Raw genomic sequence first — 26161 nt, 5'->3', positions numbered from 1 at the left:
ATTTTACATTTGGTAGAGTATATGTCCATACCACTCTCTCACTTCGTCCCAGCTTACCCTTCCCCCCCTCCATGTCCTCAAGTCCATTCTCTACATCTGCATCTTTATTCTTGTCCTGCCCCTAGGTTCTTCAGAACCTTTTTTTTTTTTTAGATTCCATATATATGTGTTAGCATATGGCATTTGTTTTTCTCTTTCTGACTTACTTCACTCTGTATGACAGACTCTAGGTCCATCCACCTCACTACAAATAACTCAATTTCATTTCTTTTTATGGCTGAGTAATATTCCATTGTATATATGTGCCACATCTTCTTTATCCATTCATCTGTTGTTGGGCACTTAGGTTGCTTCCATGTCCTGGCTATTGTAAATAGAGCTGCAGTGAACATTGTGGTACATGATTCTTTTTGAATGATGGTTTTCTCAGGGTATATGCCCAGTAGTGGGATTGCTGGGTCATATGGTATTTCTACTTTTAGTTTTTTAAGGAACCTCCATACTGTTCTCCATAGTGGCTGTTTCAATTTACATACCCACCAGCAGTGCAAGAGGGTTGCCTTTTCTCCACACCCTCTACAGCATTTATTGTTTGTAGATTTTTTGATGATGGCCATTCTGACTGGTGTGAGGTGATACCTCATTGTAGTTTTGATTTGCATTTCTCTAATGATTAGTGATGTTGAGCATCCTTCCTTGTGTTTGTTGGCAATCTGTATATCTTCTTGGGAGAAATGTCTATTTAGGTCTTCTGCCCATTTTTGGATTGGGTTGTTTGTTTTTCTGATATTGAGCTGCATGAGCTGCTTGTATATTTTGGAGATTAATCCTTTGTCAGTTGCTTCGTTTGCAAATTTTTTCTCCCGTTCTGAGGGTTGTCTTTTCGTCTTGTTTATGGTTTCCTTTGCTGTGCAAAAGCTTTTAAGGCTCATTAGGTCCCATTTGTTTATTTTTGTTTTTATTTCCATTTCTCTAGGAGGTGGGTCAAAAAGGATCTTGCTGTGATTTATGTCATAGAGTGCTCTGCCTATGTTTTCCTCTAAGAGTTTTATAGTGTCTGGCCTTACATTTAGGTCTTTAATGCATTTTGAGTTTATTTTTGTGTATGGTGTCAGGGAGTGTTCTAATTTCATTCTTTTACATGTAGCTGTCCAGTTTTCCCAGCACCACTTATTGAAGAGACTGTCTTTTTTCCATTGTATATTCTTGCCTCCTTTATCAAAGATAAGGTGACCATATGTGCATGGGTTTATCTCTAGGCTTTCTATCCTGTTCCATTGATCTATATTTGTGTTTTTCTGCCAGTACCATACTGTCTTGATTACTGTAGCTTTGTAGTATAGTTTGAAGTCAGGGAGCCTGATTCCTCCAGCTCCGTTTTTCTTTCTCAAGATTGCTTTGGCTATTCGGGGTCTTTTGTGTTTCCATACAAATTGTGAAATTTTTTGTTGTAGTTCTGTGAAAAATGCCATTGGTAGTTTGATAGGGATTGCATTGAATCTGTCAATTGCTTTGGGTAGTATAGTCGTGTTCACAATGTTGATTCTTCCAATCCAAGAACATGTATATCTCTCCATCTGTTTGTATCATCTTTAATTTCTTTCATCAGTGTCTTATAGTTTTCTGCATACGGGTCTTTTGTCTCCCTAGGTAGTTTTTTCCTAGGTATTTTATTCTTTTCGTTGCAGTGGTAAATGGGAGTGTTTCCTTAATTTCTGTTTCAGATTTTTCATCATTACTCTATAGGAATGCAAGAGATTTCTGTGCATTAATTTTGTATCCTGCTACTTTACCAAATCCAACAACTTTTGACCTATATAATCTGTCTTCAGAAAGTGGTTTCCACATGCATGACATAGTTTGACTGCCTTGTAAAAGCACAATTTTTATTCGACAGTTTTAATATTTTGATCACTCCATGTTGACATTTTTTATCAGATGGTTTGGTTGTTTTCATTGGCAGTAAGAGTTTGCAAGCTAATGAGGAAAATAAGAAAGGAAATTAGCTTGAAGCTGCTGAGTATTTGTGACCAGAAGGTAAACTAAGAAGGTACCAGAGTCTGGAAATAATTACCATCACTGCCACAGTCCTCCATTAGGGTCTGGCCAAAGACCCAGGGTCTGACAGTTAAATTAAAGCTTGCAACCCAGTGAAAAATTAGCAGCAGAAAGCTTGAATTCTGGTAACATCACACTGCATGCCATTTACTGTAGGACATGACAACTTCGCTCCATTCATAAGATTCATTGGTGAGGCAAGATTGCTTAGAAGATGTGGAAAACAAATTCATCTATAGCAGGCAGTGTTTACAAAGCAGTGACCCAAGCAGTCTGCCATTGAAGTAGAAGTTTGCTCAGTGAAATTCTTCTTTTATTATGTGACATTGGATGATGACTGGAGTCTGAACTTTGAAGTCAGATAGAGTTGAGTATAATACCCAGTTCCAACAGTTACTGGCTATGTGTCCTTGGGCTGGTGACTCCACCTTTCTGAACATTAGTTTCCTCACCTTCAAAATGTAGATATTACCATGAACTACCTAATAAAAGTTACTGGGAGTCAATAAGTAAATGCATATAAAGTACATAGCATGATGCCTGGCACATCATCAGTGATGACATTAGTAGTTGATTTTGTTGTTCATGCAAATGGTAGAGGAGGAGATTAATTGCATTGGAGACATTTGGAGGCTCCTTGGAAAATGTGGAAGTTGAGATTCACCTTGAACTAAGAGTGAGGGTTTGACACGAGCGTATAAGTTGGGAGAAGAATGGCAACCTAGAAAGGGAATGCTTGAGCAAAGGTCTGAAGATGGGAGGGTTTATGGCTTATTCAAGGAATAGGAGAAGGGCAGGGAACAGGGAATGAGCTTGAGCTAAAATAGTTTCAGGACCACTTTCTCTGTGATTCATCATGCATAAGAAGTGGCCTTGAGTAGCCGGGTGACTTGTTTCAAACTAGGTTCTTTAGTCCAGTTCTTAAGCATCAGGCCACAGGGAAGACCCAAGGAAGCTCCACCATTCAGGTAGTTCATCATTTTCTTCCAAGACCCTCAAGTGCATTAACCCTTGCCCCCTTAACCCTGGCCAGTACTTGCCAATCTGATGGTTGAAAAAACAGTGTCTTCTGGTTGACTCCTCATTTGAAAAATGGATATAATGCTGCAATACAAATATAAAGCTATGATCTTTTATGAAATTAACCTGGCAGTATCTATTAAGATTAGCTATATGAATACCCCTTCACTCACAAATCCAACTTTGCAGAATTTATCCTATGGAAATAAATGTAGCAGTACGTGAAGATCAATGTGTTAGCATGTTTATTGCAGTATTAATAACAATGGCTAAAAAAGGCAGAAGGAAATTCAGTGTCATCTACTGATAGAGATGGTTGAATTAATGGATTGGATTGCTCATTTTACAGAATATTATACAGATTTTATAAGAATTAATTACATCTCTATGCCTTAACCTGAGAAGTTGTATACTATATTGAGAATAGTGTGATCCAGTTAATTTAAAAATAACTTTATGTATGTGACTATGTTTACATATGGTTGTATGAATGTAGAGAAAAATTTAGAAGCTCACACCCTAAATTTAGCCTTGTTTCTTTGGTGGAAGGGTGACAGGGATTGAGTGAGAAGGGAGAAACAGTTGCGTTTTTTTTGGTAAACCTCTGATTTTTGACTTGTTGCCACAAGCATGCATTGTGTAGCTTGAAAGGAAAATCCAGTAAAATGTATAAAAAAGGCACTCACCTGATGAATGGAGGAAACAGTAAAAGAAAAGTAGAATAAAAGCAATGGAAAATTGTGGGAGCTGTAAGCATAGGAAAGAGTGAGTGACAGCTGCTTTTGATCATTTATGTGCCGGGTTGACTTAAAGTCGGCTTGGGGGGGAATTTTTCTCCCTTCCTGCACAGTGTAAAAGGAAGCTACAAAGTCAATTCACAAATCTTAGCTTGTCATGGAAACTTCCTGCTAACCTGTGCAGCCTCGTGTCCCACCTGATCCTTACTCACTGGTAACTTAGAGCTGCTTATCCAGTGGCCCACACTCTAACATAAACACACACACAGTATGCACACTTGCATGCGCACACACATGCACAAACATTCATGGCTGTGTTTTATGTGGTTTCTCACCTCTAAGTTGTTCCTTCAGCCCAGAACACTCTTCCCTCTACTCATTGTCTGATTAACTCCCATTCTCTAAGATTTGAGTTGGGAAATATTCCTCCACCCAAGACTGGGCTAAGCGCCCTGCATACGTGCCCCCCTAGCAGCCTAAGTCAACGTCTAGCTCAGCATTTACATCTGCATATGTGGTACTATCTCCCCCCCGAAATGAATTTTCTTTCTCTCTTTTGCTTAAACCATTTTAACTGGGTTTCAGTCCCAGTTAACAAGAGTTGTCATATAATTCCCCAAAACACAGGGAATTAGGTGAATTTTTATTTGGTTTCTATTTCAGATGAAGAAATGGAAGCTCAGAGTACTTGAGTGACCTGTTCAAGGTCCCACAGTAAAGTATTGATAGGATCAAACCTCTAACCCATCTCTCCATACTCCTACCTTGGGACTTTTCCACTCCACCCACACTGAAACTGCAGAAATATACACACTCTGATGAAATTAACTGGTGACTCTACTACTATTATCCAGTTGTGCTTTGTAGTCTAGTACGGGTTGCCTCAGAAAATCCCATTTGTTTTGCATCATGTTTGCTTGCTCTCAGCCAGACTATAATAATCTAATGACCAGGTGTATGAATTAGGATGCTTTCAGCTGCAAGTAACAAGAAAGTCTAACTGAAAATAGCTTAAATATTAAGGATGTGTATTATCTCTCGTAAGGAAAAGTTTGTCTCAAGACATTAGCAAGAACATTAGCCTTCCCATCTTTCTCCTCAGTCACCCTACGCTTGTGACTTTTATCCCCAAGCGGGTCACCTCGCGGTTGCAGGATAGTTGCTGCAGTTCCAGGCCTCACAACTGCTCACAAGAGCAATTAAATGTGGAAAAAGAGAGAATCTCTATCTTGTACCTCTTTTAAAGATAGGAGAGAAAAATTCCACAAGTCCTCCTCTGTGAGTCTGTGCAGTAAAGGATTAAACTTGCCCCAAGGTTTGGGCTTTGGCCCCAGCTCCTGGGAGGTAACTCTAAGCCCTTGGGTAGTCCTGCTTGATAAGAATATCTGTTTACCTGGGGGCTTTGGGCCAGGCCAGATAGTCTCTGCTGACAATGTGATTTATGGTGGGAAGCCTTGGGCCATGGTGTATCAGTTTGACCTTTGGAAGGGCTGGAGACTAAGGTCAGCCATGGGGATGGTCAATCACATCTTTGTGACTGAGTCCCAATAAAAACTCTGGACACCAAGGTTTGGATGAGTGTTCCTGGCTGGCATCATATCATGCATATCATTATAGCTGCTGGGAGAAGTAAGTGCTATCTGTATGATTCCACTGGAAGAGGACAACTGGAATCTCCATGCTGGGTATCTCTTGAATGCTGCCCATGAAACTTGGCTGATTTTAATGTCCTTTTGCTATAAAAAAAAAAAAACCCATAATAGTTAATATGAAGGCTTTGCTGAGTTCTGTGAGTCCTTCTAGTGAATTATTGTACCTGAGCATGGCCTTGGAGACCAACAAACTTGTAGTTGATGTCAGAAGTGAGAATGGTCTTGTAGATGTTGTCCTCCTTACACCTTTTTGACCAGAGCTGCATCCCAAGCTCACCTCTCAGCCAATCACAGGCAAGTGGAACTGCCATGAGTGGCTTGAGCTGATAAAGATATAGCCCCTGGGCTGGTGAAGAGCCTCCTCTGGAGCACATAGCCCATGAGTCTTGACATTTCTGTTAGCAGCAAAGAAGGGAGGCATAGCTATTGGGGAAGCAACTAACAGTGTCTACCACAAACTGTTGCCACTTTTTTTCTGCCCAATGGAAGGAACTACAATACCACAGAGGAACCTTTTACCTCTGCTCTTTGGATCCATCTCTGCTTCCCATGGGCTGAGAGACAGGGAATTTTCATTCCAGAGAGCAACACTGATAAACTTGTCAGTGTTCTTATCCACCTGGAGTCCAGAAGGCTTTGACACAAGCAGCTTGAGCTGACCTTCTCCTATGAGTGGTATTTGTGCAGAATAAGGACAAAAAATAACTATGTAGAAACCCAAGAGAGGTCTTCCTTGGGGCAGCTTTCTATTCACAAACCACCTCCAATTAGTTTAAGCCCAGTATCGCAACCAGCCCACTTTGACTTACAAATTGTTTCTAGTGATACAAGTGCCCACTAAAAATAATAAATTCATATAATAATGATGTCAGTTTATTGACTGCTATTATGTACTAGGCATTGTGGAAGGGCTATGTGTCCATTACCTCATTTACTCCTCAAAACAATCATGTGGGGTAGGTTTTGTTGATAATTCTTTCTGTGTAAATGAGGAAACTGAGTCTCAGAGAGCTGAAGTAACTTTCCCATAGTCACACAGCCAGTAAGTGCTGTAGTTAAACCTGGGAGCCTCTAAATCAGAGTCTAGAGCTATTGGGCTACATGGCTATGTGAGGTCATATCTGCTGGGAAAGGGACTTTATCCCAGGAAGAGTAGGGTATGACGGAACGGTTTTGAGCAAAGGATGACTAACTCATTCTGAAAAGGGCATTTGGGTAAGATTAGAGTGTTCCAAACTGCCCTTAGTAGGCTTGTTCACACGACTACTGGAGTTTCTTTGAGAACTACCTTGAATGCACACTTGCCTCAACTGAGAAGCATCTCTTTGTTCTGTTTTACGCCTTGGATTCCATGTAATATTTCATTTGAATGAAACATTTAATTGTGTTTAGAAAAGAAACTTAGAAATCCATTGTGGACCAAATCCGAAAGTTGCCTAATTTTGTAAATGAAGTCATGTTGGAATATAATCATATCCATTTACATGTTGTCTAAAGTTGCTTTTGCTGTAAATAGCAAAGCCTAAAATATTTACTATCTGGCCCTTTCCAGAAAATGTTTTCAGACCTCTGAGCTAGATCAGGGTTTCTCAAACTTGGCACTATTAACATTTTGGGCTGAATGATTCTTTTTGTGGGATTCTGATCAGTATGTTTTAAGGTGGTTAATACATCCCTGGCCCAACTAGACACCAGTAGCATCGTCCCCACAGCTGTCAACCGACACCCCCAGATGAGAACTACTGAACTAGATGATATTCATGTTCTTTCCAGATCTGATATTCTGGATATTTGTTTGTTGTTTTTGAAGTATAGTTGATTTACAATATTGATTTAGTTCAGGTGTACAGCAAAGTGATTCAGCAATATATATATATAGTATACCCACACATATATGTGTATATGTATATATATATATATACATATATATATTTGTTAGTGTATACGTGTTCATAGTATATTCGCATGATTTTTTTGTATTTCTGCAGTATCAGTTGTTATTTCTCCTCTTTCATTTCTTATTTTGCTTATTTGTGTCCTCTCTCTTTTATTCTTGGTGAGCCTGGCTAGAGGTTTGTCAATTTTGTTTATCCATTCAAAAAACCAGCTCTTGGTTTTAGTGATCCTGTCTATTGTTTTTTTGATCTCCATTTTATTTATTTCCTCTCTGATATTTATTATTTTCTTCCTTCTGCTGACTTTGGGTTTTGTTTGTTCTTCTTTTTCTAATTCTTTTAGGTGGTAGGTTAGGTTGTTTATTTGATTTTTTCTTGTTTCTCGAGGAAGGCCTGTGTTGCTATGAACTTCCCTCTTAGAATTGCTTTTGCTGCATCCCACAGATTTTGTGAGGTTGTTTTCATTGCTATTTGTCTTAAGGTATTTTCCGATTTCCTCTTGGATTTCATTGCTGACCCACTGATTTTTTAGTAGCATGTTGTTTAGTCTCCATGTCATCTTTTTTTTTTTTTCCTGTTTTCCTTTCTGTGATTGATTTCTAGTTTTATACTGTTGTGGTCAGAGAAGATGCTTGAAATAATTTCTACCCTCTTAAATTTGTTATTCTTTATCTTTCCTTCAATTCTGAATGATAATTCTCTGGGTAGAGTATCCTAGGTTTTTCCCTTTCAGCACTTTTAATATATCATGCCACTGCCTTCTTGCTTGCAAATTTTCTGCAGAAAAGTCTGCTGATAGCTGGTTCCCTTGTATATGACTCTTTGTTTTTCTCTTGCTGCCTTTAGAATTCTCTCTTTATGTTTAAAGTTTGCCATTTTAATTATGAGATGTCTTGGTGTGAGTCTCTGGGTTCATCTTGTTTGGACTCTCTCTGATTCCTATACCTGGATATCTGTTTCCTTCTTCAGGCTTGGAAAGTGTTCAGCCATAATTTCATCAAATACATTTTTGTCCCCCTTCTCTATTTCTTCTTCTGGGACCTCTATAACGCGACCTAGGGGACTCAGAAGAGGATGGGAATATCACAAGCTTGGAGGTCCTCCCTGGGGAGTGAGTGGTTCAAACCGCATATTGGGCACAGGTCCCAAACTTATCGCTTCTCTTCCCTCCCTATGTGACTCTGTGTGGATCTTTCTTTACAGCCTTGGTTGTAGAAGAGTCTTTCTGACAGTCTCATTTGTTTTCGGTGAGAATTGCTCTACATGTAGATGTATTTTTGATGTGTTCGTGGGGGGCGTTGAGATCAGTGTCCTCCTACTCTGCCATCTTGATCTCTTCTCCTCCCTGGTACAAATTTGTATTTTCCTGCAGAATAGGAGAGATACCTCTCTGAAGTACTAAAGTTTTGAGAAAGTTCATGAAACAAATGATTAAATTTTCTCAAGTCTCTTTTTTTGCTGGTAAAGAAATATGGCTATGTGACTAATACATTCAAGAGTACAGAGTAAAAGAAAGTGGGAGTTAAGCTACATTTTATTATTTGGTGATTATAAACTCTTGGGAGCTGGAATATCACTGTAGGGTTAGACAAGAAAATGATGCTTGATTATGATATTTCCAGGCTCATAGTGTTAGTACCATAATTTTAAAAACTCAAGTTTGGAGCTGTGATGCTTTCCATTTTCACAATTTCTTCTGCTTTTGTAAATTCTAAGAATTCAGAGATCCTCTGTACCTGTGCCATTGTCAAGTACTGAAATGGTTGTCTCAAAATCTATTTCATTGTACTGATAGCTATAGAGTTGTCTATAGTTTAGACATTTCCTTGCAGCCAAAAGATCACACAGTGGTATAATCAGAGAGGCATGTAAGCTAATTATCTATGGTTGAATTTTGATTCAGCTTCCACTTTTCTAATAAGAGATTTCACACTTAGATTTTGAGCCATTATGGGGGTGGAACTTTCTCTTGTATGTATATGCATGTGTGTGCATACATGGGAATGTTAAAGATGTGATATGTGGAAAGCTGTCCAGGGAAAATAAATGGTGTGTGAAGGTCTCTGTCCAAATGCCGAAATTTTTGAAAGCTTTTCCAACCAGCGGGTGGATCCTGGGCTGGAAGTCAAAAAGTCTGGGTTGCATTCTGCTTCTGCCCATTGCCCGTTCTGTGTCCTTGGGAGAATTTCCCCTCTCTGGGCCGCGGCTTTCTCATCTGTAAAATGAGCACTTTAGATGGAACAGAGCTTTTGCCATTGTGTTTCCTAGTCCTTCTCTCCATCTAGTCTTTCCTTCTCCTCTGACCTCCAGCCCCTCATTTAGGCCAAGTCGACATATTCAACTCCTTCTCTTTCACCTCTTCTATCTCAATCCATTATCTTCCACTGACTTTCATTGACAACAGCCCTATTATGGGATAATTTTCCGAAAAAGATAAAATCATGATTTCCATAGTGATACAAAATAAACACACTAGGTTGAATAGTGTCCCCCCATTCACATCTGTGAAGGCAACCTTATTTGGGGATAAGGTCTTTGCAGATGTGATCAAATTAAGATGATGTCATACTGAATTAGGGTAGGTCCTAAATCCCTATAAGAGGGAAATTTCGAGACAGACTCACAGGGAGAATGCTGTGTGTAGACAGAGACAGAGAAGTAGAATGATATCTATAAACCAAGGATTGCCAGAAACTGCAAGAAGCTAAGGAGAAGCAAGGAAGGATCTTTTCCTGGAGCTTTCAGAGGGAGCATGGCCCTGCAGATGCCTTGCTGTCAGATTTCCATCCTCCAGAACCGTGAGAGAATAAATTTCTGTTGTCTTAAGCCACTCAGTTTGTGGTAATTTGTTGTGGCAGCCTTAGTAAACTGAAACACACGTTAAAGATTTTATTTAACTCAGTTAGATGAGGAAAACAGGCAGCAAACAGTTCAAAGCACAAATTTATGGGAAGTAAAGGAAAGTTAAAATGTATTTGCAAATGGATACAAAATTGGCTTTTTCATGGGGATGAAGGAGTGGGGAGTTGGAGTAGGAGTCTGTCTACTGCACATAATTTATTTGCATGTCTATACCAGAATTATTTTTATGGCTATCAGTTATCTACAGCTTACAAAGTCGGAAGGGAGTGTCTGTAGAATTAGACAACTTGGAAGGTGCACTCTTGACAGTGCATAGTTGTCCGTTGAAATACACATGTTCCCTTCTTTACTTTCTTGTTCACTCAGGCTTAGAGTTCAGGGTCACTTTTTATTTTCCATCTCTTCCATGCTTCTTGAAACCCTCCTCTTGCTTGTTTTCCCTCTTTTGCCTCCACCTAGTTTAGTTGCTTCTTCCTGGATCATCCCTGGTTTCCCTGATCCCAGCCTTCACTTGGAGACCTAAAACTGGCCCCAGATCCCTGTGATGTTGGGGATTAAGGCAGTGCAGTGGGTCGAACAGCATCTCCCCAGAATTCATGTCTACCTGGAACCTTAGATTGTGACTTTATTTGGAAATAGGGCATTTAAAGGATGCAATTGGTTAAGGATCTTGAGATGAAGTCATCCTATATTTAAGGTAAGCCTAAATCTAATGACTTGTATCCTTATAAGAAGAGGAGAGGACACAGAAAGACACACAGACACACAGGGAGAAAGGCCATGTGAGACGGAGGCAAAGATTATAGTCATGCTACCACAAACCAAGGAAGGCCAGGAGCCACCAGAAGGTAGAAGAAATAAAGAAGGACTCTCGCCTAGAGCCTCCAGAGAGAGCATGGCCCTGCCAATGCCTTAATTTTGGCTCAGTGAAATTGATTTTAGACTTCTAGCCTCTAGAACTGTGAGGCAATAAATTTCTGGTTTTTTTCAGCCACTGAGTTTGAGGTAATTTATTACAGCTGGCCTTGGAAACTATGACAGGGGGAGAGGGCAGTGGGAAATAATTTAACAGACTTTTGCTGAGAACCTACTATATGGTTTCCAGCCTTGTGGCAGGAATTGGGGATTTTGAAACTGCTGACCAGGAGCTCTGGTCACCTTTGATGACACATGGTAGTGACCGCACGATATGGGCTGGTTTTCCTCTTTCTCCTTCTCCTCCTCCTCTTCCTTCTCCTTCTACTTTTTCTTTTTCTCCTCCTCCTCCTCCTCCTCTTCTTCCTCCTCCTCCTCCTCCTTATCCTTCTTCTTCTTTTTACCTCCAAATGGATCTTCCTTTTCAATACATCATCTGGATTTTGTCACTGTATTGGGTCCCTCTCGTGGACCACCGCAAACCCTGTCAGCCCAACCTCTTACTACAAATGCTGCTGTAGCAATCAGATGAGAGCAGATTTCAACAATTTTTAACTGGTCAGTCCCCACCTGGATCTGCAGGGCATATCTCTGGCTTCTCTGACGCCATGGTGGCCTGTAGGAACTGATTGGCGTTCAGTTGGGACGCAGGAGTTTGTGTGTGTGTGTGTGTGTGTGTGTGTGTGTGTGTGTGTGTGTGTGTGTGTATGTTTAAGGGACCACCTTGAACAATGGGGCTGAGCAGATGAGCGCCCCCAGGCAGAGAGGTCCAGATGCATTTGATCCGCATCCACAGACTGAGCACCCTCAGCAGGGGCCACCCCATCGTGCATCTTCACATTCTTTTCCCTTTCCCATTGTTCCTCTTCCCTGGTCTAACTCCAGCTCCCTACAATCACTTCCCAAAGAAATGACCTGCAGGGAGGCCCTTGTCATGTTTAGTGCTCTCAGGAGACCCTGATGAAGGCAGCATTCCTCTCTCCCTGCGGTGCCTTCCTCTGTCAGATCTGCTTTCCATACAACCTCAGGCTTGACTCATCTTGTGCAAATCATTCCCCTCTCTGCTTTGGGACCACTTACCCTCTGGCCCAGGCCATGTTTTCATTCTTCTGATCATAATGGAATAAAATATGAAATATGAGGAGACTGAAGCTGGATGAAGGATTCCATAAGACATTGATGCTACAGTTGTTAAATTCCAGGGGTCGCTCTGGACAGCAGAATTAGGTCTTCACTGTCTGCAGCTCAGATCCTTCAGATGTGTCTGGGAGCCTGCAGCAGAAAAGTGGGGGACCATTTCCAACTCTTTACTGTTTCCTTTGGGCAGAAATTGAGAGTCCTTAGGGACTCCAGTTATCATGTTGTGTTAGTTTCCTATTAGTGCTGTAACAAATTATCACAAACTATTGGCTCAAAACAACATAAATTTATCATCTTATAGTTCTGGAGGTCAGAAGTCCTACAACCAGGGTGTTGGCAGGGCTACATTCCTTTTGGAGGTTTTAGAGGAGAAACCATTTTCTTGCCTTTTCCAGCTTCAAGAGCTCCCCTGCATTCCTTGGCTCATGGCCCCTTCCTCCATCTTCTAAGTGCATTGCTCCAACCTCTAATTCCATCATCACATCTCCTCCTCGGTCTCTGACCTCCTGCCTCCCTCTTGTAAGACCCAGTGTAGTTACATTGGGCTTAGCCAGGTAATCCAGGATAATCTCCCCATCTCAGTGTCCTTAATTTAATCATATCTGCAAAGTCCCTCTTGCCATGTGTTAGCTTTAACATATTCACAGGTTCTGGGGATTAGGGCATGGGAATCTTTGGAGGGGGTCATTATTTAGCTGAACGCAAGCTTTCTTTTATCTTATTTATGACATTGATGAAAAGCTCTTTGTCTATCTACCTATCTATCTATCATCTTTTAATCATTTATAATTTATCTGTCTACTTATCTTCATCTTTATGAATCTCATGGACCATGATTCTTAAATAATGAGTGACTCTCCTACCTGGCATAATTATCAAACAAAATGAAATTTAAGCAAAGAACCTTCAGACAATGAAAAATGTTTCCTCACTACATAGGAACAAATTAATTTTAGAGATGACACTTGGACTCTGGAACACCTTGTTCAAAAGTAATATTCTTTCCAGGAGGAAATATTATGTGGAAGTCTCAGGTTGTAACAGGATTTCACAAAATCATTGCCTACCACACTGGGTCCAAAATGAGATTTCTGCTCAAAGATTAGGTAACGCCTGCTTAGCTGTTAATTGATACAATTAGGATGAGATCTTAATGTTTGGCCCATTTCTTCTCTTCTAGTCCTTGTGGGTTGGCATTTTTCTCTCTTGGGTTTGCCCAAAGCAAAAAGTCAGAATTCCAACCACCATGAAAGGAGAGTGATTATTTTCTACCAAAGAACAGTTGGAGGACCATGCATGTCCACTGCAGTTTGTGTAAATCTCTGTACACTATCAGATTCCCATCTTGTGGTTCCTTTTTTCCCTGTTGAAGTTGTTACAACAATTATATGCAAGATAATGATCTCAGAAGCCTGTGTTCTGTTGATTGTATCATGGAGAGACCTGAGCTTCTTCCAATGCTTCAGTGTTGTGGTTTCTAGAGAAAATAAAGTTTTCTAGTCAAAATGGCCTCTGGTCCTCAGGCCGTGTATTCATTAATCAGCCTGAGTGGGTGATGTAATTAATCCTTCAATTGATAGCCAGAAGGGAGTGGGTGGGAAAGTCAGACAGGGCTGGTGGTGTTGCTACCGCCCATGGCAACATTCGTTGGTGTCCCATGTTGATGTGGGAGCCAGGGAGTTAAGATTACAACCAAGGACCAGAGAGTTCAGGAGGGAATTCTTTCCTGCCCCCTGGTATTTGCTGAGATAGTATCTTTATGGACTGAGATTGTTTTCCTCCTTCAGAAGCCAATTTATTAGGGAAAGGATTATTTCAGACACATCATCCTAGGACTTAGTATAGCAGGTGCTAAGGGTTTGTGTCTTTGTATGTACATGCCAACTAAGCATTTGAAAAAAGTAATCATTTTGGACAGAAATTTTGACCTCAGAGTAGTTGCTGTTGGCAGTTATAAGCTACTTTATGACCCTAGGTGGTTGTTCATTTGTTCTAGCTGACCTTTGTGGCTGATGCTCTCCATCTTGACTATCTATGGATAATGGCCCTCCTCCCTCCATCCTTCTTCTACCTTCACTCTAGATAGATCTACTTTTCATATTATACCATTGATCAGCAGCATCAAATAGCTCTCATTTTGTATGTTTCCTGTGAATATAGTCCAGCCTTCTTGGTCAGGCCCAAGGCTACATTTCTTGTCTTATCTCCTACTTTTTCCCTGAAAGTTTCAGCTACTGAAGACATCTTGTTTTCCTATATCCATGACTTTGGTCAACACTTATTTTAAGTTAGAACTTGCTCTCCCATCCTTTTCCTACAAATTCCTATCTCTTCTACAATGGACAGTTCAAGTGCTTTCTGCTTCCAAAAACATCCCAGCATTTTCTCAACCAGATGAAGCCTTTTTCTCCTTGAAACTTTTCTTCTTAGAGTTTCTCTAAACTTTCTTTCTTAGATATTTTTTCTGAGAAATGATGGGCTCATTACCGACTATGTTTTTTTTTAAGTTATTAGTTCACGTGATAATTCCCTTAAAGGATTGACTTACTACGAAGAACTTCAATTTAATATTGTCCAAATGAGCAATCTCCTGACCACTTTGAATGATTCAATTAGCTAGGATGACATATAAAGGAACATACTGTTCCTTTATATAAGGAAACATATAAGGAAATACTGTTCCTTAGTATTTTTTTTAGAACCAATTTAAACCATGGACTCTTTTTCCCCAACAAGTTAACAAGGCAAAATTCCAGAGAATTTTTCGTAACATTTCAGAACGTCCTCAGAGTGCTGGAAGTTGATCCATGGAACACCATACCCTCATTTGCCCAAGGTTAAGAACTTCAATAGGTTAATTCTCTTGCATCGTGTATTAGCTGAAGTAGGGGGGAACAACTATATTTGGTATTGCCAATAGACAACTTCCAACCAGATTAATATTAACTTGATTCAATAACTGTATTTTTAAGGTCAACTGTCAGAAGGAAAAGAAAAGGGACTATATGTAGGCCTTGATAAGGTCAGGACATTATAAGTGCTATTTGCTTGGATGTAAGTGAAATATACATTTTGGCTCTGTACTGATCAGAAATGCTTAAATCCAAGTTGCCAAGGGCTCTAACTACCCTCTTTGTGGCATAAAAATAACTTTCCCAGATCAGTAGCGACCATTTAGTGCATCAGATTCCATCCTCTGATAAAATAATAATACCCTCTGCTCTCAACGGGGCCATTTCTTATTAAGCAAGACTGAAGCTCTAGCTACTTTATATCAAATCAACTGTTTGGGGGCGTTTTCTGTGGTTGTTCTACAAAGCTGTTAAAACAGCTGTGGGCCAAGTAATTAATTAATGGGTCAAATTAATTGATTTAATTTGGTCATTATTATGCTAGAGAAAGCAATCCACATGAAAGCAATAGAGTTTTGGATGATAGCTGTTCTTAAGAGCTTCATTGTCACTATGTGTGAATGTAAAACTGAACTAACTCTCTTGCTCTCTTTCTGCTCCAAGTCTGTGGCTTCTCTCTCGGAGAGCTCCTTCACCCTTTCTCTGGCTCTCCACTAATTTCTGTTGATTAATTTCCCTTGTCATTCCTTTCACTGACATTGCTACCAATCCCTCAAACCCAGACCACTGCAATGCCCTCCAATCATGCTTCCAGCTTCTATTCTCTCCTCCATGCCAACAAGTTTCTTTAAAAAAATTATTACTTTTTTTGTAATGAATATTTATTTATTATTTTTTTGGCTGCATTGGGTCTTTGTTGCTGCACGTGGGCTTTCTCTAGTTGGAGAGCCGGGGCTACTTTTCGTTGCAGTGTGCGGGCTTCTCATTGCGGTGGCTTCTCTTGTTGCGGAGCAGGGGCTCTAGGCACGCGGGCTTCAGTAGTTGTGGCACACGAGCTCAGTAGTTGTGGCTCATGGGCTCTAGAGCGCAGGCTCAGTAGTTGTGGTGCACGGGCTTAGTTGCTCCACAGCATGTGGGATCTTCCCAGACCAGGGCTCGAACCCGTGTCGCCTGCATTGGCAGGCAGATTCCCAACGACTGCGCCATCAGGGAAGTCCCTATTACTTTTTATTGACATAAATAATACATGAATACATTTCCCTCATCAGAAGACTGAAGGATGTGTGTGAAATCCCTTTGACAACCTTATCCCCCAAATTGTGTTCCTCTCTCCAGACTCCTCATATGCATACAGTTTGGTACATGAACTTCCAGACATCATTCTGTGTATTTGCCGACTTATGTGCCGATAGAACGTATGTCGAAATATGTGTGTGTATTAGAAGTATTTCAATTTATTATTATTTGGCAACATGCTTTTTTGCACTCAACAATATGACTTGGAGATCTTTCCAAATTCTTACATAGAAATTGACTTCATTCTTTTTAACTACTGCATAGGATTCCATGGTATAAATATACCAAAGCTTATTCAGCCATTTCCTGTTGATATTTTCACGTTTTCATTATCAAAAGCAATGCAATTTATTTCTGCATCTTCTGTCAATAAAACACCCCTCAATGAGCACTCCCGCAGAACACTTTCAGGTGCCTGTACTATAAAGGCTTTTGCGGAGGTCCCTACGCTGATCTTCATCTTCTCTTTATATTTTACTTCTCGCTGCTCCCTTACCACATGCCCATCACCAAGCTGGTGTTTACATTTCTTAAACACTCTTGTGCGGTGGCTCATTCAGCATGAGCCTTGATTGTTTTTTTTTATCATGTTCATGATCATTGCCGACATCACCATCCTCCTCCTCCTCCTCCTCATCATCATCATTATCATCATCACATCACCCCTTACCCATGTATAGTACTTACTATATTCTAGTCGTTTTCTAAGTACTTTACATGGATCTGATCTTTCCCACCACCCTATGATATAGGTACCATAATTTTCCTCATTTTACAGATACAGAAACTGAGACACCATGAGGCCAAATAATTTGCCCAAAGCCACCTAGTATGTACATGGTGTGGCCAGGATTCAAGTTCAGGCAGCGCAGCTCCAGAGGCAATGCTCCTAATCCCTCATCTGTACTTTCTGTCTTTTACAAATCATACACCACTGCCTCCTTTAAGTCTTCCTTGACCATCACTCTAGACCTTTACTTTTATTCTCCTGTTCAACAAACATGTTTGAGCCCCCTACTATGTGCATGTTCTGTGATAGTTTCCGGGGAGATACTGGTGAACAAAACGATGCAGTGCATATCCTGAACACGTCAAAGCTAATAAACTCGACCTTCAGACGCATTGTTATCCACACCACTCCATGGTACGTGGTGCATGCTACTATTTATCTTTTTATATATGTGTTTTGCATCCTATATCTCCTTTAGGGAATTAGTTGTGTTTTTGCTGTTGGGCATCTCTCTTAACACTTAGCTAATAATCATGGTTGCTTAATTAACATTTAAAGATGATGATGCTATAGTAGACAGTGTTCCATATAGATTGTTTAAGTCTTACCTACAAAAGCATTTGTGATATGGTGCCAGGTAAATCATAAGATTTTCTAATAAGTCTAACTCCCACCTCAGTGTCCAGAGAACCACTTGACATACTGCTGAAACCCACTTGTTGAGGACTCTGATGTTCCCACTGAAGAAGTAGGACTTCAGGGAATTCCCTGGCGGCCAGTGGTTAGGACTCGGTGCTTTCACTGCTGGGGCCGGGTTTAATGCCTGGTTAGGGAACTAAGATCCTGCAAGATGTGGGGCGTGGCCAAAAAAAAAAAAAAAAAAAAGAAGAAGTGGAACTTCAGTATCTAAAGATTATCTGCATCTGAAGGACCTCATCTGAGACCTCGGGTTCTTTCAAAGCAGATGAATGAATCCTGGGGGCTGAACCGATATGGCTTCAGGGAGCATGTGGGCTTAGAGAAGTGTGTGGGGGCCAATCCTGGCTCTTGGGCCCTGAGCATCACACAATAAGGGAGACAAAGGGTAAAAGAGTGCCTGTTCACCATAGTGGCCTCATGTCTGTCCATTTTACCTTCTGTAAGACTGTTTCTGTTAAACTCATGCCTCTGGTGCCCACACTTAATATTTTACCCCCTCACCTGACCTAGTGGAAGTAAAAACATTTGGAAGCATCTTTAGATTGCATGGCTTAGAAGGGGATTATCCTACTGTGTAACATACCAGGTGAAAAATACCACATGTTGTGCTTTTTCTCCTATACATGATAACAGAGATTGAGAAGAGGATCAGAGAGAAGCAGGTAGAAACAACAGCAATTAAGAAGTGGAAACAATAGAGCTAGTGGTTCAGAGGTGTATGTTCCACATCATTATGCCAGCAAAGGGCAGGAAAAAAACTCACTGGACCAAATTTGTTAAAATTAGTCCTTGCTTGTTTATATACCGGTATTGTTTAGACAATACCTTTGGAGCTTTTTTAGAATGTATCTTTTTGTTGTTGTTCATTTTGCCTTGATTCAGTTCCAACACTGGGAATTAAACTCAGTCCTTTACCTGTTCTGAGCATTTTTGGCAAAATACTTTTCCATTCATAGGCTTGTCCTGCATCCTTGCTCAGAGGAGGAGGAAGTCGTCCCTGATCCCAATACTTTGTATTCATACAGTGTTTTGAGGGGATAAACATAGCCTTGCAGGTTTCACTGTCTCTATTTCACAGATGAAGGAAAGCTGATTGCTGAAGTTAGTGGTAGAGTGAGTATTAGAATACGGACTTCAAATCCTTATCCAACCACCAGTTTTCCACCACAGTGCTTTTCTTTTCTGTACTGGGGATATCTTTTTAAGGTGAACATCAACATTAGCCTGAGAGGTCGGGTACTATTCAAAATCATATCCCGCCAGTTCTACATAGGCTGAGCGCTAGTAATACCAACCAGCTCCCTAGTTCCCCCAAACATCCCTTGGCCTTTTATGCCTCTCTGCTTTTGCATACCTGATTCTCTTCCCCCTTCCCCTTTTGTGTGGTGAGAGCCTCCACTTCCTTCCAGACTCAGTTCAAATGTCACTTCCTCTGGGAAGCCCTCCATGGTCTCATTTTTGCTCCAGCTTTTTGAGATGACCCTTTCTTTCTTTTTTTTTTTTTTACATTTTTATTGGAGTATAATTGCTTTACAATGTTGTGTTAGTTTCTGCTGTATAACAAAGTGAATCAGCTATACGTATACATACATCCCCATATTCCCTGCCTCTTGCACCTCCCTCCCACCCTCCCTATCCCACCCCCCTAGGTGGTCACAAAGCACGGAGTTGATCTCCCTGTGCTATGCGGCTGCTTCCCACTATCTATCTATTTTACATTTGGTAGTGTATATATGTCAATGTTACTGTCTCACTTCATCCCAGCTTCCCCTCCCCACCTCCCCCATGTCCTCAAGTCTTCTCTACGTCTGTTTCTTTATTCCTGTCCTGCCCCTAGGTTCATGAGAACCATTTTTTTTTTTTTTAGATTCCATATATATGTGTTAGCATAAGGTATTTGTTTTTCTTTTTCTGACTTACTTCATTCTGTATGACAGACTCTAGGTCCATCCACCTCACTACGAATAACTCAATTTCATTTCTTTTTATGGCTGAGTAATATTCCATTGTATATATGTGCCACATTGACACTTTCTTTTGATATTCATCTCAAATGTCCAGAGCTCCAATCTAAGAGAAGGCAGGAAATCTGCTATCTGTGCCCCGTATCTCCAAGGATTCCTGGCAGGACCCGGAGTGAGGGGACTTACCCTCTCCTGGTTGTCTCTTGCCCTGAGGTTCTGTTTCTATTGAATTTCTGACCTTCTGCTTCTTACCACCTCCTGCAACTTTTCTCTTCTCTCCATCCCCTCTGACCCATACTGGTCTTCAAAGTACTGCTGACACAGGCTGTACTGTCTAGCAGATATTTATTTAACAGAAGATTTTTTGCTCACAGCAGGAGATTACATCACGGAACAGAAGAGACAATAACTTGAGATGAAATATTAGATGTCACGAACCCAAGAACTCATTAAACATTTCCTGGCACTGGGAATTTCTCACTGGCTGGGTCGTAGCTGAGGATTTCATTTTCTATACCTTTCTTGCCCTGCTTCCCCAGATGTCCCCTCCCCTCTACTTTTGCCAGCCTTGAACCCTGAACATTCTTGTGACTTAAATGCAGAACATTCTAGTGCTCTTCTGTCCCTTATTCTAAACTAATCTCTGGCCTACTTTACATATCCAAAAATTTCATTAAGGTGGCCCCACTGAATAAGGGACTTTTAATCCTGGTCTCTCCCTTTAGAGCACAATGCATCTGATTTGTGAACATTATTGTTTTTATTAGTAGCATTTCCAATGGGTGAGAAAATGGAATTGGTAGAAGGGAGACAGTCAAGAACTCTTTTCTTTTTTTTAATATGTATTTCTTTATGGTTTGCACTTTATTTTTACAATTAGTTTATTGGTGTATTTCTAATGAATTCGTTAATGCAAAAAAGTTTAAAATGCACTTCGAAAACAAATTGTAACCTTTTTCTAATTCTTGGGATAGTATTCAATTCTTGTACAGGTGTTTCTTTCACAGGGGCCTTGTAAACAGAACAGGAGCAACAGAAAGATTTATTCTCCTCCTGTTCAGAGAAAAGCAAGTCCTTTGTTTATGTCAGTTTTCCCAGATACCATGTGAGAAGTCAGAGGCTGCATCTTAATCATCTTTGTAGTGTAAGGAAAAGTGGTGCTTCAGTGGGAAATTACCCACTGCCTAGAGCGTATTCTTCCTGGTTATTGGGTGCTAGGCTTTCACTGTCGTTGAGTTCTTTGATGGCTCTGTAAGCTGTGGATAACCAACAGCAATGCAAAATCATCCCTGCCAGTAGACATCCAAAAATTCTGTATAACGAAGGTTCAAATCTGGACAGTGGAGGTTCCCAAACTGTGGAAGAAGCCAGTTTTGCCCCTATTTGCATATTCAGTTTAATATTTCTGACCTATGCATGTGTGTAATCTTTGCATTCTCCTTTGACCTGATCATAACCTACTACTGTTTCCCTCGTTAATGACTTAATTAAATTCTCTAACACGTTTTCACTTTACTTCTGTATGAGGGTCATGATTTTCCCTTTACTGAAATTTTGAAAATAATCCGTTAACAATTTGTTTATTGCCTCGGTCAAGGACTGATGTATGGTCCCCACAATAAATGTTTGTTGAATGAATGAATAAATGAGAAAACAGGAATGTCTAACCTCATTTCTATTAATATAACATGAGTTCAAGTGAGTGCATCATTAATAAGTTTGAGCTTTCCCACAGCTTGCTAGCTTATGTTAAAATTGGTGATAACTTAGGTTTTACCCAAGCCATCTTCATTCGATTTTATTCGAATTAGAAAAATATTATTTTTTAGAAAAATCAGAAAAGATAGAAAGGATAAAGAATAAATCGTAACCATCCCATAATCTCTCTCCCCTGAGTAATCACTATTTTTTAAATTACAATTTAACTAATTTAAGATAGATAATACACATACATGGCAAAAGTACAAAGCATACAAAAAATTTTTAAATAAAAAGTCAATCTTCCTTTCTTACCAGAATAGTCGTGGCTTGAAACAGCACAGATTTTTCTTACAGTTCTAGAGGTCAGATGTTCTAAAATCAAGGTGTTGGCAGGGCTGCATTCCTTCTGAATTCTCTAAGGGAGAATCTATTTCCTTGCCTTTTCCAGCTTCTAGATGCTACTTGCTTTTTTTGGCTTTCGGCCCATTCCTCCATCTTTAAGTCAACATCGTAACATCTTCAAATCTCTCTTTCTCTCTGACCTCTTCTTCCATCATCACTTATCCCAACTTTCACCAGTTGGCCTCCCTCTTATAAGGATCCTTGTGATTGCATTGGGCCCACTAGATAATCCAGGATAATCTTCCCTTCTTAAGATTCTTTACTTAATCACATTGCAAAGTCTCTTTTGCCATGTACATATCACAGATTCCGAAGATTAGGATATGGACAACTTTGAGTGTCATTATTCTGCCTACACATAATCTTCAAGTGCCAAGTAATCACTATTAATTCTTGGTGTATTTCCTTCTAGTTTTTTCCCTGCATCTCTTCATTCAACAAGAATTTACTAAGTACTTACTGTGTGCCAGGTACTGTGGCTATAGCACTGAAGAAAACAGGCAAGGCCCCTACCCTTTCGGAGCTGACAGTCTAAGGTGGGAGGGGAGAAAAAATAGACACAGAAATGAATAAGAATATCCTAGTCAGTAAAGAGCACGTGTATGCTTCTCATTGAATATTTTCTGTACGTTGAGTTTGTGTGAGTTAGTAAAATTAGTTTTAAGTCATGTATCCGTTATTAACAGCCTAAGCTCAAATGCATCGGTACAGAATTTTTTTTTAAATTTTATTGAAGTGTAATTGATTTACAATGTTGTGTTAATTTCTGCTGTACAGCAAAGTGACTCAGTTATACATGTATATATATAATATATATATTCTTTTTCATATTCTTTTCCATTTTGGTTTATATCACGGGATAGTGAATATAGTTCCCTGCAGAACTGGTTATTGAATCAGCATCCAGCTCTCCTCTATGGCCCTGCTCTCTTCTATCTCCACAACATTCTATAACGAGGTGTATGAAATTACAGTTGGTCACCCCCCAAAGGTCAATGGCTCTGCTTCCCCTCCTTGCCTCTGAGACTCAGAGTCAGGCTTTTAACTGAAACATCTTCCTGAGGGAACACAGAGTAAGAGTCTTTTTTTTTTTCCTGTAGGGTTTCAAACAAGAAAAGCATCCCCAACGTGTGGGGAACTTGAATTTCCCCTTGATCTGTCCCTGGTTGGCGGGAGGGGACTGTCACATGGAGAGAGAGAGTGATGGTGGCAGAGGAGGAGGTGGGAACAAGAGGCAGCTAAGTTTGGTATTTTTCCCTTGAAAAGGTGATGCTCCCATTGGCAAACCACACATATTTGGGGAGAAATCACAGTTTACCAGCATCCAGACACGGTAGCTTTCTTTTCTTGTCAGGATGTTTCATTTAAAATGAAAGGTTCCTCAAACTTGAAACCTTTTATTAAATTTGAGAACCTAACCTGAGAGTACATATCTTGGAGATGAAGGTGCACGCACGCACAGGCGTGTGTGTGTGTGTGTGTGTGTGTTTCAGTTTTAGACTAGCTCCCACACAGGAGCTGTGCTCTAAGATTGGGAAGAAAGTAAGACTGTTTGAAGGGCTTACATCTAAATTGGTTCCCAGTCATAGCTGAGTATTGATTTATAACAAATTTCCTGTGAGGCAAATTCATGAGTTGCTTATTTCTGTGACCTGGGACATGAGATCCTTGGTTTTGTGATATATGATAATGGCCTTTTCATATGGTTAGAGACAAGAGTAGTGTCATCTCTTAAGGCTCTAGCTCTCTCTCTGCCTCTTTCTCTGTCCCTCTCTCTGATTCTGATGGCTCAGAATATTTTGTCCTAGTGCCAATGGAACAACATCTCAATTCAGACATCTGAAAAAGATGTGAAAGGGCTTACCAAACACAGGCATTGCAGAGATACTACATTCATTTTAGAGCATGTCTTCACTCACTCTACTATGTATATATTTAATTGAACTATAATTGACATACAATGTTATATTAGTTTCAGGTGTACAACATAGCAATTCAATATTTGTATACATTATGAGATGATCATTACTCTAAGTCTAGTTACCATTGTCATTTAAAGTTATTACAGTATTATTTACTATATTCCTAATGCTGTACATTATATCCCCATAACTTATTTTATAACTGGAAATTTGCACCTCCTAATCCATTTCACCTATCTCACCCATTCCCCCAGGCCCTTCCCCTCTGGAGACCACCAGTTTGTTCTCTGTATCTTTCAGTCTGTTTCTCTTTTATGTTTGTTCATTTGTTTTTTTTTTTAGATTCCACATGTGAGTGAAACCATGTGGTATTTGTCTTTCTCTGCCTGACTTATTTCACTTGGCATAATACCCTCTAGGTCCATTCGTGCTGTCACAAATGGCAAGATGATATATATGTATCACATCTTCTTTATCCATTCATCTGTTGATGAACACGTCAGTTGCTTTCATGTCTTGCCTATTGTAAATAATGCTGCAATGAACATAAGGGTGCACATCATTTTTTGAATTAGTGTTTTTGTTTTCTTCAGATAAATACCTGGAAGTGGAATTGCTGGATTATATGGTAGTTCTATTTTTAATTTTTTGGAGAACCTTCATACTGTTTTCCATATTACATTCCCACCAACAGTGAATGAGGGAGAAGATGTTTGAAAATCATATATCCGATAAGGCAGGGGTCCCCAACCCTGTTAGGAACCGGGCTGCACAGCAGGAGGTGAGTGACAGGTGAGCGAGCGAAGCTTCATCTGTATTTACAGCTGCTCCCCAGCGCTCCCATTACCGCCTGAACTCGGCCTCCTGTCGGATCAGCGGCGGCATTAGATTCTCATAGGAGCGCAAACCGTACTGTGAATTGCGCATGCGAGGGATCTAGGTTGCGCGCTCCTTATGAGAATGTAATGCCTGATGATCTGAGGTGGAGCTGAGGCTGTGATGCTAGCGCTGGGGAGCGGCTGCAAATACAGATTATCATTAGCAGAGAGGTTTGACTGCACAGAGACCATAATAAATCAATTGCTTGCAGACTCATATCAAAACCCTATCAGTGAGTGGCAAGTGACAATTAAGCTGCATCTGGTGCAGGCTTTAAATCAGAATCCGACACGTATTTTTAGTCTGCGTGTGGCTCACCCATTATTTTATTTACCACTTCCATCCGCGCCTCTTTCCTGCACTGTGCACTTGTCTCAGTCACAGTTTTGGTAAGCCCACAAGCTAACCCTAGCCAAAAGGAGTAAAAAACAAACGTTGCTGGAGAGCTACTTTGAAAAGGGGGAAAGACCGAATGATGAGACAGCAGAATACTCTAAGACTGCCAACAAAAGGAAAGCTGCATTTAAAAGAAAACACCAAGAGTCCTGCTTAAATTACGGGTTCATTGCAACCAGTGATTCACATTCTCCAAGCCTGCTTTGTATAATATGTGGTGACCTGCTATCCAGTGAAGCCATGAAACCTTCAAAACTGCTTCATCACATGGAGACCAAGCACCCTGCATTAAAAGACAAGCTTTTGGAGTTTTTCAAAAGAAAAAAATGTGAACACAAAGAACAGAGCAATTATTTAAGGCCACCACTTCATCAAATGTGTCTGCACTGAGAGCATCATTCTTAGTGGCTAACCGCATTGCTAAAGCTAAGAAGCCCTTTGCTATTGGTGAAGAGTTGATCCTGCCTGCTGCTAAGGACATTTGTCATGAACTTTTAGGAGAGGCTGCAGTTCAAAAGGTGGCACGTGTTCCTCTTTCGGCTAGCACCATAACTGGACGAATTGATGAAATAGCAGAGGATAGTGAGGCGCAGTTGTTAGAGAGGATTAATGAGTCACCATGGTATGCAATCCAGGTTGACGAGTCTACTGATGTTGACAAGGCAACAATGCTTGCGGTATAAAAATGTGATATGTTTTTCAGGAGGATGTACATGAGGATATGTTACATGCACTTTTGTTGCCAATCAACACCACAGCTGCAGAACTATTCAAGTCTTTGAATGATTACACATCAGGAAAACTGAATTGGTCATTTTGTGTCGATATATGCACGGACAGAGCGGCTGCCATGACTGGACGGCTTTCTGGTTTCACTACTCAGGTCAAAGAGGTCGCGTCTGAATGTGAGTTTATGCACTGTGTCACCCATAGAGAAATGCTGGCTAGCCAAAAAATGTCACCTGAACTTAACAACGTTTTGCAGGATGTGATTAAAATCATCAACCACATTAAAGTACATGCCCTTAACTCACGTCAGTT

The sequence above is a fragment of the Balaenoptera ricei genome, chromosome 15 (genome assembly GCF_028023285.1).
Source record: "Balaenoptera ricei isolate mBalRic1 chromosome 15, mBalRic1.hap2, whole genome shotgun sequence".
NCBI lineage: Eukaryota > Metazoa > Chordata > Mammalia > Artiodactyla > Balaenopteridae > Balaenoptera > Balaenoptera ricei.
Note: the sequence above shows the minus strand (reverse complement) of the source record.